This window comes from Protopterus annectens, chromosome 2.part1 (genome assembly GCF_019279795.1).
Source record: "Protopterus annectens isolate FY-2018-M chromosome 2.part1, PAN1.0, whole genome shotgun sequence".
Classification (NCBI taxonomy): domain Eukaryota; kingdom Metazoa; phylum Chordata; order Ceratodontiformes; family Protopteridae; genus Protopterus; species Protopterus annectens.
Genome location: NC_056729.1, coordinates 1,312,335,003 through 1,312,352,474, shown reverse-complemented (window position 1 = coordinate 1,312,352,474; position 17,472 = coordinate 1,312,335,003).

Below are 17,472 nucleotides of genomic sequence, written 5' to 3'. Positions count from 1 at the left end.
TTGCAGGTTAAACATCTACTGGCTTTTCCAACTAATCAAGCAAAGCAAGATTAACCAATGGTAAATGGATAGAGAGGCCTGAAGTTATTCCTCAGGTCATGGTCATGATCCTCCACAGAATCATAATGGGCTTTGGTGATATATAGGAATCATATCTTTCTAGAAGAAGTCTTATTTAAGTTGTGCTCCAATGCCATAGTAAAGTCTCCACACTGCAACAATATAATCTGTTGCAGCAACAATCCAACTACAAAATCTATCCATATTCAACCCTCTCAGGGTCCAGTTAATCTAATGATAGACTAAAATTAAGACAACACTTTTTGTGACATTGCAATGAATGAAAAACCTTACACTTCTAGTGCTTGGGTAGTAATTTGGTCCTCACCACATTTGGTTTCTTGTAGAAAGATTATTGAAGCTTTATATTTCTTGCCTAAGGTACTATAGCCTCTTGACATTCAAGCAAAATATACTAACATCTGAAATATTATCTTTGGGAAGAGACATAGTACAAGGATTGTCAGTACTAACATTTGGACACTTGTTGCCATTATCAGTATGAACAGCAATGTGTGGGAATGTGAAGTTGAAAAACAACTAAAGAAAGTAAAAATTAATTTAAGGAACATTAAAAAAATAATATAAAGCTATATTATACAGTTATACAAGTAGTCCTTGTTTTGTAAAAACTATGGAATAAGATTGCAGGAAGGTATCTTTCTTTCCAACAGTGCATGAGGAAAACAGCCTTAGGACATAGGTAGATACTAGGCATACATTCCAAGACCCAATTAATGAGCCTAGCCTACATTTCCAATTGCTTCAAAGTTAAGTGACTTGCTCATCTTCACACAGCAGGCAAATGAAAGTTGAGAAAATCAAGCTAGATACAACAAGAAGTAGTTTAACAGCTTATTCCTTTTTGCCAACTGTAGGAACCATTTGGGTTGCCAGCTTCAGAACCTTTATAACTTTCACTTATTATGATTCAGGGAGGAGAGTCGTTCCTTATTCCTTAGGAAGGAACAAAATCCTTAATGGCAGGGAAAATAAAAAGATATAAATCAATATATATATATATATATATATATATATATATATATATATATATATACATATATATATATATATATATATATATATATATATATATATATATATATATATAAATAGCACAGGAGTGTCATGCAATGTTACATTACTTAACATTAACCAAGAAAGATGATATCACCATAAACTAAAACTAAGTGATAAACATTTAAAAAACTAATTGACATCACTAAAAATCAACAACTGATAACATTATAGTACACTTAGGTTAATAGCACATAAACTTGGGTCACCTGTGCATGGGATAGACAAATACCATCAAACTGATCTTATGGTGATCTACAAACATTCAGGTAGCAAGGACATGGGTTGAAAAGAAGCCATATGAGTTATATATTCCTACAGCCAGTATTAAGACACCACAACAGAATAACAATACACCTTTATGAATTTGTAGAAATAGCCTACTGAATACAAATTATTTTAAATACACACACTACTGTAATGTACTGCAAATGTTCCCAGTAAGGAGGGAGTCGAAGCAATAATAAAGGAACTCATTCAAACGTTTGTGACTACACTGTATGATATAACATGGGTCAGATGGTCATGATACACATTATAAGCAGTGCGTGGACTTGAAACCACACTGATAAAGGACATATCTCATCTACATCATTGCCTGTCAATGTCGCATGATCAGTAAACATGATGAAAATCATATTGTTCAAATGTTCCTGCATTTAGCTTACCCTTTATCTGGATAGTGAGAAAACTTCCATACTAATTCCATTCTTCATTAGTAGCTCTAATCCTTCTCAAAAAAAAAAAAAAACTCAGAATTAAAGCAGACATCAGAAAATACTATAAAACACTGCTCAAGTATGATGCCTATTTGTAATGGATTGCACACATGATAATGTCCTAAATCTAACAGTAAATTTTGTTGATGGTAGGATTGTGCTAAAGGCAGACATGCCCGCCTCTTCTGTTGATTTCTCTGTCTGCTGATTCCTGTCAGAAAGTGTCATCAGTGTTGAAAGAGCTTCTGATAGCCTTAATCTGTGGGTGAGTAACAGTCTTAGGCAGCAGTACAATCTGTGGGTTTTCCATCTCACAGATATAGTAAAGGTGGAGATGAACAACCACCTATGCTGGGGATGATGCTGTGGCAGCCATTGACAGGCTAGTGGAAAGTGCCTTTACAAAAGCTTCAAACTCTTTTGGGCAACTTGATAGAAGTTTGTTGTCCTGAATGCATACAAATATGAGTACCTGGAAATCACAACTGGCAAGTGATTGCTAAATCCTAGAACTTCCTTAACAGTCACCAGAGCCATACACTTGGTAAATAAAGCATTGCTATAATCTGGGACTAATCTGTCAGCACCTTCAAAGATTCTAAAATGATTTCAAAGCTGTCTTCTTCAACAACATCGTAACATGATCATTGAAAAATCTAAGAAGCATGTGATATAGTACCAACATTGATTACAGCATATCATATAGTCCAGGATATCACATGATGTGCCTGCTCAACTATAGGTGGCTTACAATTACTGTCAGCCTAGGCCATCCATTTTCTCATAAACTTTAACAGATTCCTTCCTTCATTTCCTTTGGGCAGACTGATGATTTGAAGGTTGTTTTGCCTACACATATGTTCTAAACATTCCAGTTTCATCTTATAATGTGCAATTTTGCATGTTGGTTTATTTCTTTGACATGGATGGCAGTAGTATTCTTCTGGTCATTTATATCCTTTTGTTACACTTCCAACATTATAATAATTTCTAATAGCTTGGCTTCTTGCTAATTGCTAGCCTTACCTAGTACTGCAGTGTCTTGTAACAGCTGCTCTAACAAAAGAGTTAGTGTAGGTAAAGATTCCTATATGGGATCCTTAGTTCTTAAATCATCTAAATTGCATGCTTATGATAGTAACATATCTTTTAACCTCTGAGCATTATAAAGGATAGCACTGACCCTTAAAAATCAGAACAGATGGTCAGAAAGAGGACAACTTTCTTATTTTGTACAACAGGAGTTCTTCCCATAAAATACCCAACAAAGTGAGTGACAGATAATATTTAGGCTTAGTTTATTTACTTAATGAAGTATGTCCCCTTAAACTGTTCTGGCTTTATAAGGAAATCAATACATTTACAAGTGTTTGTAACCCTGATTTACACCCGACTTTACTATTTTTTGAAAAAATGTATGAAGTGGATTTGAGACATCTACTACATAGTAGGGTTAGCTTGCCACAGAATTTTAACTGAGAGGAGGAAGATCTGCTTAGATGTCTTAGACAAATGAAGGTTAGGATCATTCAGCCTGACAAAGGTGGGGGGATGATTATAATGGACCTCAAAGACTATGTAAATAGGCTGTATGCAATTCTTTTCAGAGATACATATAGGCAAGTATCAAGAAATGAAGTTAATGTTGCTTACAGCAAAATTTCTTCTCAACTTAATGATATGCTCCTGGAACAATGTATTAGTTTGGTTGAATTCAAATTTTTTGAAAGTTAATTTTCTTGATATACCTACCATTTTTGGGTTACTGAAGCTGCATAAGGACTTGGCTGACCCTCCCGTGCATCCGATTGTGGACGCTCGTAACTTGGTTACCTCAACTTTTGCTAAATTCCTGGATACTAAATTAAAGAGCGTATTGAAACATGAATTACATTTATGTATTGATTCCTGCGATTTTTTTGGCAAATGTAATATGCTTAGATTTGACTCAATTTTTATATTCCTGACCATTGATGTTAGAGACAGAAGGCAGCATGGGACCTGACAACATCCCAGGCTGCCTTCTACATGAACTACAGAATGAACTGGCACCCCACCTAAGTATCATGTTCAATCATAGCCTCACCTCAGGCTTTGTGCCCATTGAATGGCGCGCCATGACAGTTATCCCACTCCACAAAGGGGGGGCCACAACAGACCCTGGGTACTACTGCCCCATTAGCCTGACGAGCCTCATCTGCAAGGCCATGGAATGTATCATCATGGAACTCATAAACAAAGACATTGGAGATCTCCAAACCCTGGACCCCACACAGTTTGGGTTTATAAAAGGCAGATCATTTCTCCTAAACATGATAGACTTCTTTGAAGTAGTCACCAAGGCCATGGATGAGAGTAAGGTGGTTCACACAGCCTATCTAGATCTTGCCAAGGCATTCGACACAATCCCCCACTCTGGAATTATAGATAAACTCACTAAACTAGGTATAAATCCCTATGTCACAAGATATGTTGCCAACTGGCTTACTGAAAGAACCCACACTGTGAAAGTAGCAGACTCCAAATCAGACTTCAGACCAGTGACAAGTGGAGTACCACAGGGTTCAGTCCTGGGTCCTCTCCTGTTTGGTATCTACCTCTCTGAAGTACAGGCTAACACAGAAGGACTTTGGCTAACTAAATTCGCAGATGACTGCAAACTAGGAGCTATAATTGAAACTCCTAACGATGTGGACATCCTACAAAAGGGCCTCAGACAGATGCCTGGTGTCAAAGACACGGTCTCAAGCTCAATGCCAAAAAGTGCATTATCATCTCCTTTGGTAAAAATTCTGTACCCATGAACTACCACATAGGCGGTAGTCTACTTAACACCGAAAGTGTGATAAGAGACCGTGGGACACAGGTGGACAGTAGTCTCTCCTTTGATAATCACATCGCCAAAGTGGTCAGGAAATCCTTCTACGTGGCACACCTCACCATAAAAGGTTTCTCATCCAGAAAAAGAGGTCATTGCTCCCCTCTACTCATCACTCATTAGACCCATTATAGAGTACAACGCCCCTTTTGGTATGTACCTCACAAGACATCTACAACAACAGGAAACGCCGCAAAAATACCTCACAAAGAGGATTATTGGCCTCAAACAGATGCCTTACGCAGACCGTCTCAAAAAACTCCAGCTTTACTCCGTCGCATATCGCCTACTCAGAGGCGATCTCTGCCTAACATATAAAGCTATGTCAAACCCAGAGCTGTTGGACATGCTACACTTAAAGAAATCCCAATCCCTCCGAGCTACATGCTCTGGGGACCTTAACCTTGTCACCACAATAAACAGAACATGCTGGAGGGATAGATTCCTGTCCCAGAGACTTCCCATACTCTGGAACAGACTACCTATCTATGTCAAACAGAGCTTCTCATTAGCACTCTTCAAGAAAAATCTTGATGATTGGATGGGTAATAAGAAATTCACCCCGGGGATCACTTCTGTGGTTCTGCTTGACAGGGGCACAGGAAAATAATTTTCTTGGGTGGCGAAAGCCAGGGTACATTTTTGGCTAGGCTTGTATAGGCCCTAGGGCCAATAGCCTAGTACCTGCCTATGAACCTAAGAGCTTTTTTCCTCAATTTCACATGATGTGGGGTTGGATTAGTTTTGTGGGTATTTGACTAGGAAATGTCTTCCACAGGACAGTATTAATTTATATGCTGAAATGATGGAGCTCATATTTAACAATAATTATATTGTTTTGATGAGCAGTTATTTTTACAGGTTAGAGGTGTTGCAATGGGAGCTGCCTGTGGGCCCCTTTATGCTAACATCATGTGTGAATGGGAATGAAGATTTGTGTTCAATCACCCCCTGTTCCAATTTTGTAAATTATATTTGAGGTATTTGGATGATTTTTTTTCATTTTTTGGAAGGGGGTGTGGATGATGTGGATCATTTTTTTGCAATACATCAATTCATCTACTGATTTTTTGAAATTCACATGTTCTACATGATGATGTTATTAGTTATTTAGATGTTAAGTTGGTTAAGGATCAGGTTAACAGTAGATACAGCTCCTTTATTTTTAGGAAACTGAATTACTCAAATGCATTTTTGCATTTTACCAGCTTGCACCCGATGGCCCAGAAAAAAGCAATGGTCAAGGGACAGTTTGTCAAGGCTGTGAAAATGGTCTCTATGTTTGAGGACTTTTTAAATGAATGCACTCTGTTGGAAAACATGTTCGTTAAAAGGGAGTATCCACGTGAGTTTGTGAATGATATTAAGTTGGAAGTTATTAACAAATGTGCTAGTGGGTTTTATACCCCTAGTTGGGGAATAGTGGATTAGCCAACATTGTGACTTCTACAGGTCTACTTTATATCATCGAAAAATTAACAACAGCGAAAATGCAGAATGTCAAAATTAATTTTTTTGGATTGCAGTACAGTGGAGATCGGGTTATTTGCCTTTTCCTCACTGTAGTGCAATCTCGCGCAGCCCCCCCACAATAGTGATTTCGACATTCTGAATTTTCGCTGATGTCAGCACTTGAGATTTTAATTTTTCAGTGATATAAAGTAGACCCACTTCTACTGAATGTATTGGTTTGGTTGGGGATATGAATCTAAATTTTGAGATCTTGACCAATAATAATTCCCCTGTAGATGGTAATACCGATTGTGATGGGAACAGGAATATTGGAGCTGAGGTTACCTTCAGGTTGTCTTTTATTACTAAATTTACAGAATCACAGAACGGAACGAGAGTTACCAACCACGGTGTTCAGAAAGTCAATGTCACAGAATATCAAGTCCAATCCAAGAAAATTATTCCAAAGCAGTTTTATTGGGATCCAGGAAAAGATTAGCGCTTTCACGTAGAAACTATCCACGCTTCATCAGATTACCTTTTTTTTTTTTTTTTTTTTATTACTAAATTTACTGTAGATTTTAAATCTATTAAAGACATTCTGTTTAAAAATTGGCCTATTTTGACCGAGGATCACAAAGTTAGACCCCAAATTAACTCCAAGCCTATAGTTGTTTACCAAAGGGGTAACAACGTGAAAAACATGGTGGAAAGGCCACTTAGTACAGCTGTGTCAAAAGATAATAGAGGTTGGCAGATGTCTAAGTGTGGGTGCTGTTCATTTTGTTCTTACATTAACACTGGTGAACTTTTTAATTTGAATGGTTATTCTGTGAACATTAATGGGCGATACAATTGTAATAGTTCTGGGGTGATTTATGGGGCATTATGTCAATGTTGTCCAGTTTTCTATATTGGGAAAATGGAGCAGAAATTAAGGAACCACATTTATGAACACACCTACAATACTAAAAAGAAAAAAATGACTAATGCCCTGTATCAGTATGTAGCAGAATTCCCTGAGCACCATTTTAAATTTATTATTATTGAGCAGGTGAAGCCAGATGTTAGGGGTGGTCCTTGGCAATTGTTGCTGGAGAAAAGGAAACTTTACTGGATCCTTCATTTAAAAGCAGTAGGTTGGCCTGGGCTTAATGAAATAGCATCCATTGGATGCATTTTAAAGTTAAAAGTAATGTGTAGTTAATGACAGGAGGTCATGGTAGGAGGTGTATAGATTCACATAAGTTTGTAGTTATTTTAGAAGTTTTTAATATTTATGTACAAATTTGTATTTTATGTCAATATTTATATGTGTATTTACCTTTATGGTAGGTGATTTATATAATAATGTTTTTGGATGTCAATTAGTGTGTGTTTCTTTAATTTGATTTTGCGGTTGATGATGTCATGATTTTGATGGTATAAAAATGGTGATTTTGGTTTTACTAGGATCTGATGAAGTTTTGTCATTGTGCAAGACGAAAGCGCTAAGCAGCATAATAAATAGTTTGGAACATTTCCTTGCCTCTGTGTGGCGTTTTTGTGTTCTACAGTGTTTGTGACTACTTTTTGAGGAAATCAATAAATCTTGGAGCAGCAATGTTAAATTTAAGGATACAAGTCATAAAGCTGTGCCTATGACACTATGCCTAAACCATAGCAGGTAAGAGGTATGGATAGTACTACTACTACTAATAATAATAATGATAATAATAATAATAATAATAATAATAATAATAATAATCATGTCTGAATCTATATTTTATTAACTTTAGATGAAATGCAACAAAAGGAATTTAAAAATAAAATGTGCAAAGTATGTGAGCAAATGCAAATGTAAAAAAAAATACTTTATTAATAAAATCATTTACGGAAAACTGCCACAGTTGCCTGGACACATCAAAAACAAAAAGCTTGGAAACTATTAATGTTTAAGTGTAAATAAAGAAAGAAGGCATGCTTATCTAAGAATTAATTGATTAGAAGCAAAATTGAAGTTCTCATCCAGTGAAATAAATTAATTTACTATGACTAATTGGTGTCTCTTTTAACTGATATACCATCAGTCCTTGACAAAATAATTCACAGTAATGTTGCATTACAAACTTTCACAATGTATAACCAATTAATCATTTTTTACAGGTTGCAAGCCCACTGAACATCCCATCTTCATATGTATTAATTGTGAGGTCATATAAGCATAGAGGAAACAGTATGCAACAATAAAATTGAAAACAAAACTCACCTTTTACCTGTTTTCATCTTCCGTGATTAAAAACAAAATGTAGTGTATACAATAACATAGTTTCATCACACTTTATTTGTTTTTGTTTACCAGGAAATTCTGACTGTTGCTACTATGTCCATTGTCAACAGATGCCAAGGGGGAAGCTCCAAAAAATTGTAGCTGTACAATTCAACAAGGTTTAAACAAGGTTAAAAGAAATATGTACAAAATTACTGAACTTCATTAAAACTGAATAAACAGGAAACACCATAAAAAGATATGAAGCGCAGTGAGTTTTGAGTAGTGATATTGGTGTACATTTTAGAACATCATTGAAGTACAAATTATCAATTTATATGCAATAACATTATTAAGCAGTAGTGAGTATTTATATTTGTCATCTAAAGTAATGAGATATACATCTATAATCAATCAAGCTGATTTGTAAACTAATAAAAGAACAAAACTGCCTATGTTTCTCATGGGGAGAGTTAAAAACACTGCTTTCATGGGTCCTGACAATACCACTGGATGCCTGCTGAAAATTTGTTAAGTCCCTCTTAACTTCACTACAAAAACTTCCAGGCTTCAAGATGAAATTACTTCTGGTATGGTTAAAGGTGATACAAGAAACAGTGCTGTTTCTGAAATAAACAAATAAATAAATAAATGCTAACAGTTCTCCACCAACCATATATAAGATCAAACAGCATAGTCATAAAATAGTCACAAAACTGACACACACTGTGAAGGAATGACCAAGAAAGCTAAATGCCTGGGCCATATTGTCTAACTACACAATTATAGATATCTGCAAGACATGCTGATGCAACATTTATATTTACTTTCCAGACTTCCCTTAGGGGTTGGGGCTTAGTAAAATGGGGATTGGGGTTAGTATAATGGTTAAGGTGTTTACGTCACAGTTACAAGGTACAAGGTACAAGGTTTAATTCAAACTTTTGAAAGGGAAATTGACTAGGCTTAAAATATTCCACAAGAGCAGCTAGCCTAGTACTTACATATGCATCTTTATTGTAAAGAAGAGATGCCTCCCACTGCCTCTCATTCAATTATGGAAATTATACTTAAACCCAGGAAACTAAATGACTCATCTACAGACCTTGGACATATCTCCCTAGGCCTTATAGACACTAAAAACATGTCCATCCACACACACTCTCAGTTATATGTTAAATAAGCACTTTGGCAAAACATCCCCTTATGGCCCTTGTTACAGATTATTAAGAACCTGTAGTCCATTTCACTTTATGAAACACTTTGCCCTGTGGATATTCTCTCCCTTGTTACTGCTACTTTATTTGATCTGTAGAGAAGGGACTATTGTGGTGCATTATAATTCTTTGCATACTTTTGTGACTGTATCCATTGTTAGTTTACTGACTGTGTGATGCTGTTAGTCTTATAGGCCACTGATAAGTATCAATGGATTTGGAGACGGTTATCCAGATTCACATGCCACCCAGGTTCACATTTTCTTCATATGCTTGGTACTACTCATGCTAGACCATATGATCAACTTTTGGAATTTCGGTCATGCAGAATGAGCATCTCTGTATCGTGAGGAATGGGAAGATTTCCATCTTCTGCACTGTACTGTGATCTCGGAGTTGGTATATTTAAGTTGTAGGGGGTGTGGGGTGTGCAGGGTGGTGTGGGCTGTGCAGGGGGTCTTGCTCCCCTGCTAGCAACGTGTAGGTAAGTTTTAGTGTTTTTTTTTTTAATGATGTTCAATATTACAAAAGTCAATCATATGGTCTCGGCCATATGGGAATGGTTTTTTTTTGGAATTTCAATCATCTATAGTAGACCCATACCAACTCCAAGATCGCACTACAGTATGGAAAAGGCTAAATGTCCTTATCCGTACTGTACCATGATCTCCACCAAGAATACTTGCATCAGGTAAATTATCGTAAAAACTTAAAACCTATAATTTACCTCTTCTCTTAGTTTTGAATACATTTACACTATCAGGGCAGTTAGGCTGGTGCTGGGGCATGCATAGCAGTATTTTAGTGTTTTGAACTTTTGGCATTGTGATGTTTCACTGATTAGAAATTTTAGCATTTTGGTATCGACATACTGTGGTTTGTTGATTTGGTATATGATGATTTGAAGGGTGTGTGTGTGTATATATATATATATATATATATATATATATATATATATATATATATTATGTAAAGAAATAAGCATATGTGTCCGCCTGATTCAGGCCTCACAACACCCCTGATACACTCACACTACATGGTGTTTTTGTTTTTGCTTGCTTGCTTAATCCATGACCAATACAGTTTCAGATTGTTCTTATAGTGGAATAGTGGATGATAGAAATAGGATTGTTTGGTGTCTCTTTTCTTATTTTTTTACTAGATTCCTAACTGAGTTGTAGGTTTGTAACAAAAAACAACTGTTGACACCAATAAACTCGAGGATAAGATCCAAAGTGTGTAATCCACCCGTTTTTATTAACAGTTCAAATCTCCACAGTAAAACATAAGCTGATAAAAGTGCCCACACACTGCTATTAGCAATTCGGCTCTCCGAAATAAGGCACAGGCTGACAAGAGCTAAAACAAATGCAGTTCAGGTCTCCGAACCAAGCACAAGTTGAAAAAATGTCCACACACTATAGTTAACAGTTCAGGTCTCCAAGCCAGAAAACTAGCTCGCAAAAGCTAGTAAAAGTTAAGCGCTGCACACTGTTGTTAACAGTTCAGCTCACCAAATTAAAGCACAGGCTGGCAAAAGCCAGGACAAGTGCAGTTCAGGTCTCCGATCCAAGCACAGGTTGAAAATAATATCCACATGATAAAGTTAACAATTCAGGTCTCCAAATCAGAAAAGCGGACTGACAAAAGTTAATAGAAGTAAAACGCTACCAAGCATTTTTCGTTCAGATAGATATCCAAACTTCATCAGACAAAACGCTAGCATTGAGGTCAGTTAGGATTTAAATACTTACAACTGTCGCAGTAGTTCAGCGTTAATTACGCAAACTTCTAATTAAACTAGTTTAAAGGCGACAAGGTCTAGGAAACCACTATTTACTGCAGTGTAACTAATAGCTAACAGTTTTAAATGGTTGCACAAAACATTATTGTGTTCTCCTACCATGTGTATTTATATACCTAAAATATACGTGTTTAATGAACCAAAATTAATTCATTAAATCACATTAGATATTAATAAATTAAAATTTATGTTGCAACCCTGTACCTACAAATATTAAAATCCTACTCATAAATCTGTCATCTGTATATAAAATGCAATGAACGCTAGCTAACCTAAAAATATCTAAGTATAAAACATGTTTTTATTCAAAGAATATACTTGTAATCATATGACAGGTTACTTACTCCTTCAAAATTATGAAATCAGGAATCTATAACCGACAATGTAAGCTCTCAAAAGAGTGGACATATAATACAAACTAAATATTTACTATTTATTATTTTTATAGAGAGAATATTTTAATAACTAATATTTAGTTTGTATTATAACTCCTGTAAAACAGATGGTGGGTAAGGGAAAATTGTCATCATTTGCAGAGGTGGGGTTGAAGCACAGAGACAAAGTTAGCAACAGATACATAGGCACAATTGGTAATGGATTCGGTATGTGGAAGAGATTGTGTTAGATTGGTTAGAGAGGGTGGAGCTGGACATACTGTGCAGTAAGGAGGAGGAGTTTTCTGGGGGAAGCAGGTAAGCACATTTTTTGAGTGCTTGCACAGTACTAGTGGCAAAGGGTACACCTGCAGCCAGTACTAGTGGCAAAGGGTACATCTGCAGCCAGTACTAGTAGCAAAGGGTACATCTGCAGCAGATGGCATAATGCTGTATGGCCTTGAATGTGACAGGAATTGTGTGTCTTCAGGTGGAAAGAATGCAAAATTTGAATGACCTCAGCAATGAGATCATCCACTCCAGATAATAACTCTGCCACTGCAATCTGCTGGCAAAGAAGATGTGGAACTTTGTTACTATAAATGCTTGGCCATGCCATGACATTCCATGTGCATGACTGCCAGATGGCTGCCCCATTGTGCCACACCTGGCTCACCATTGGTCAATGGTATCAAGGAGGTGCGAATACATGACCTCAAATGTCCTACTCTGAAGTGTGTACCCTAGTGGAAACAGAGGAGCTTTAGCCACAGGAAGAGCATCAATCATGTTGAAGAGAGGCAGAAAATCTCAAAGAAGATAGCAAACATCTGCCTAATGTGCCATTTAGGCAATCCTGGTGCTGTAAGCCCCCATGTATGTTGCCACACATGCCACTCAGTTAATTTCTCTCATGAGACTTATAGTACCCATCTTTGTCTTTCTCATTATTTTGCATATCTGTTGATTAATGGCAAGTTTGACTTCTAGGTTAGGCAGAGAGTGGGAGACTTGCCATTGATGGCCAGCAGTATGCCACTCCCTAATGTTGTCATCAAGTTCTCTTGTGGTACTACTGCCCATCACCCATGCCTGACCAGGTGATGAGGATGCTGCCTGTGTCGGGCTGCCAGACATGTCCTGTCTTTTCATACCCAGAGGATGTTTAGGGCCAGGAGCCACAGGCATCATGGCTGTGTAAGTGAATGTGTTTGGTACTGTGACCTCAATCCTTGCCTTTGTTGATAATGGCAATGTGTTTCAGGTTGGTGATGATGTTAGGCCACCATCACCATCATCAGACTGCAACACTGCATTGAAATCAGGAATAGTCTGTTCCATTGAGGAAACCTTCATGACTATTATCCATGTAAAGCAGACAAACAAGCACTTTTGTGTGCAACTGCAGGTATGTGGCAACAGTACATTCCAGTGCTTCAGTAAATTTACAGGGAAAATATAATGCACAAAATGAAGACAAATATACCTTGTTTCATATCCTGCATCCATATACCTTGTTTCATATCCTGCATCCAAGACATGCCTGTAGGAAAGAAATGGTGGTGGTGGTGGTGGACAACATCCAGACGCTTATGGAAGTAGTTTGCCAGAAGACCTTAGTAATGACTTAAGATTATGTGTCCCAGGCAGGTATGACTCTAGCCCTAAGCAGCATTCTACCTTCATCAAGGATGATGTCACAATATAAATAAAAAAATTATTGACTTTAACAATTGGCTTAGCTTGTGGTGATGGTCCAGGGGGATTCGGTATCTCTCAGCTTGGGAAGACATGGTTGACAGGATACACTGCTTTGCCAGAGATGGTCTGCACCTGTCTCTTCTAGCCTTTTGGATACTGGCAAAGGCACTTGCCTCTCCCATTATGCCTTTTTAGGCAATGGTAAAACAATAACATTTCCATTGTAATAAAATCCAGTCCAGACAACCTCAGGGTTCTGCTGCTTAATGCTAGGAGTCTAAACATGAAACTGCACTCCCTGGAAGCAGTCCTCACCTTGGAAGATGCTGACATCTGTGCATCCACTGAGACATGGTTCAAGGCTGCAGAGAGCACCCTGGCTGTGCAAGGCTACAATGTCTTCCAGACATTCAGACCTCAAAATGAGTGTGAAAGAACCAAAGGTGGAGATGTATCCATCTTTATTAAGCTAAGTACACCTCGAGACTGGTCAAACAGTATGACTCTCTCAAACTACTTCATGTCCAATTAACTATAGGCAAAATACTCTACTACATCATTGTTAGCTATAGGTCCCCCACCGTGAACCAACAAAAGCATACCACCTACCTGGACTTACTGGAGTCATTTGTTATACAACCTAACACCTTAGTCATGGGAGATTTTAACTATTCTTCCATCGACTGGGTGACATACATGAGCACAAACATGCTTGCCCAGAGGTTCTTGGACTTTGTCAATACAAATGTTCTGGAACAGCTAGTCTGCACCCCCACAAGGGGTGCAAATGTCCTAGACATAGTAGTCACCAAGATGGGTATCTAGTCACTACACTCATCCTTGTGTTATGTCATCCCTGATAAGATCGGACCATAAATCAGTCTTGTTCGAAGTAACTACTGAACCTGTCACCACCAAAGGAGCAAAAAACTAAAAATCTTTTCTAACGCAAACTATAGCCTACTAAACAATGGTACAAAAAGTTTTATACCTCCTTCAATCACAGACAACAATCACTCCTATGCAGAGATGTACACAAATGCCCTGCATAAACAACTAATCAACTGTATAGATTCGGCTGTGTTTGACCAGATTAAAACCAGGTCTTCCCAGAAAAAGCATGTCACCCTGGTGGAGCTCAAGTATAAACAGATTATATAACAAAAGGAAGAAATTGATGTCTAAGAACAAGAGTGAACTGACTCAGCAGAGGAGGAATTCCCTCCACAGCTTGAACAAGCAAATCAGAAATCTTATAAAGTCCTCTAAAGTTAATTATGAAGGTAAAATAGTATCCTTAGCCAAGGATAATCGTAAGGCATTCTTTAATTATGTCCAAAATCTAAACAGGAATGCTGAGCTATGTGCCAAACTGGTAGTAGATGGTACCACTCATACTATACCAGAGGAAATTGCCAACCTGCTAGCTGACAGATTTGGTGCAAACTTCACCCCCCTGAGCCATACCTCAAAGCATACCTGACACCAGTCCTCTGCCTAGTATCTCTAGAGATCAGGTCATACCTGCTTTCTCCAAGGCCAAAAACATGGCCTCAGTGGGACCAAACAACATCCCAGGATGCTTATTAACCAATCTAAAAATGAACCTAGTGGACCCACTTGGCATTCTATTTCACCATAGTCTGAGAACTGGCTTCCTTCCAGCAAAGTGGAGAACAGCAACAGTAATCCCCTTACACAAAAGTGGGTCAGCAACCAACCCTGGAAGCTATACACCCATAAGTCTAACCAGCCTCATCTGCAAGGCCATGGAAAGAATCATCTTGGACCTTATCAACAAGGACATAGGTGACCTTCAGATTCTAGACTCAACCCAGTTTGGCTTCGTTAAGGGTAGATCATGCTTATTAAACCTAGAAGACTTCTTCAAGAAAGTCACCAAAGCCCTGGATGAAGGCAAGACAGCGCATACTGCCTTTCTTGACCAAGCCAAGGCTTTTGACACAATTCTCCACTCAGATATCATTGAGAAACTCTCCCAGCTGGGTGTTAACCCTTATATCACTTGATGGTTACCCAGTTGGCTTATCTACAGAGCACATACTGTCAAAGCTGGTGACTCTACCTCTATTAGTAGACCCGTCACCAATGGCGTACCACAAGGATCTGTGCTGGGCCCTTTACTGTTTGGAATCTATTTCTTGGAAGTCCGAGCTAAAGTAGATGGCCTTTGGCTTACCACATTCACAGATGATTGCAAATTGGGTGCAATCATTGAGTGCCCCAACAATGTTAACATATTACAGGAGGGGCTAACACAGACAAATGACTGGTGCCAAAGCCATGGTATAAAACTAAATGCAAAAATGTGCATTATTATCCCCCTTGGCAAAGCAGAATTCCCTGCTAATTGTAAAATTTACAGTACCCCCCCCCTCAAGTTCAAACCCAGTGGTGTGAGATCTGGGAACACAGGTAGATGGCAATCTGGACTTTGACCACCAAGATTTCACAGTGGTAAGGAAAGCTTTCAACGTTGCGCATCTCATAAGTAAGGGCATCGAATCCAGGTCTAAGGATATTATAACTCCACTGTACTCCACCCTCATCAGACAATTAATAAGTACACTCCTCCCTTCTGCATGTACCTCACCGGACACCTGCAGCAGCTAGAGACACCACAGAGGTTTCTCACCAAGAAAATGCAAGGCCTCTAAACCATGACTTACATGGATAGACTGAAAGCCTTATTATTGTACTCTGAATTATATAGGCTGCTGAGTGATGACTTGTGCCTGGCCTACAGGGAAGTATCTGAACCTGCCCTGATGGATATGCTGCACATCTGCAAGTCAAATGGCAGAAGAGCCACTCATTCTAGGGATCTTAACCTAGCAACCTAGCCTGTGACATTAACAGGACATGCTGGAGAGACAGATATATTTCCCAGAGATTGCTGATACACTGGAATAAACTTCCAATTCACATGATGCAGAGCTCCCCACTGACACTATTCAAGGGCCACCTGGACAAATGGATAGGAGACTGCGCATTCACCCCAGGGGTGGCACCCATGTCCCTCATGGACAGAGGTAGTCGGTGTTTATCACAGACACACTCTGTGAATTATGTCCATCTAACCAAAGACAATTGAGGCAACTCGACATTAACATGGCTAAGCCTGTAAGGGCTTTAGGGCCTCTAGTTTAGTAACCTCCTATGAACCTATAAGGTGATACTAATCTGTCATTTCCCTGACAGACACATGCAATGTTGCAACCAATTCAGCCCCCATGCCCAGGGATCTACCATGTATCAATTTCCTCTCACTGTCCTTGAAGGATACCAGTAACTCCTTGGTGTTAATGTGGATGTTCTGTGTGTTTTATCCTTAATTGTAGCCATCATCTCGCATGCAATGGTGTGGGCTTTTGTGTAAGCATGCAGTATCATTTCAGTGAACCTTTAATGGACCTATTCAGCTGATCTGTTGTGGCCATCTACAGCACTGACCTCCGCACCAAGGTGCCGTCACGCACTGTCTCTGAAGGCCCTGTCAGTGTTGTCAATGCTTACAATCTGATGTCCCTATGCACACAGAGCCTGCAGTAAAACCTTGGTTTATGCCAGACAGAGAGACTTTTAAGCTAGTGATGCTGCTGTGGTTCCAATGGAATTCCTGTACATGAGGACATAATGTTTTTTGCATGGCCACAGATACATGCACTATCTGCTGTACCAGTGCAAAACCCATGTTGCAGTAGTGGTTGCAACATGTATCATGCAAGCTGTAAACTACTCTCACATGCCACATCCCAACAGTAGTCCAGTTGGAAGAGCTTGGGGCAAGCTATGCTGCACCATGTACCCTTTGATCTGGCTAGACAGACCATTTTCCACCCCATTCCCTTCTTTGTGTATGTCTGTGGAACTACTGGAGCAGAAAGTATGCAATCTAACTTATCTCTGTCTGTCTGTGTG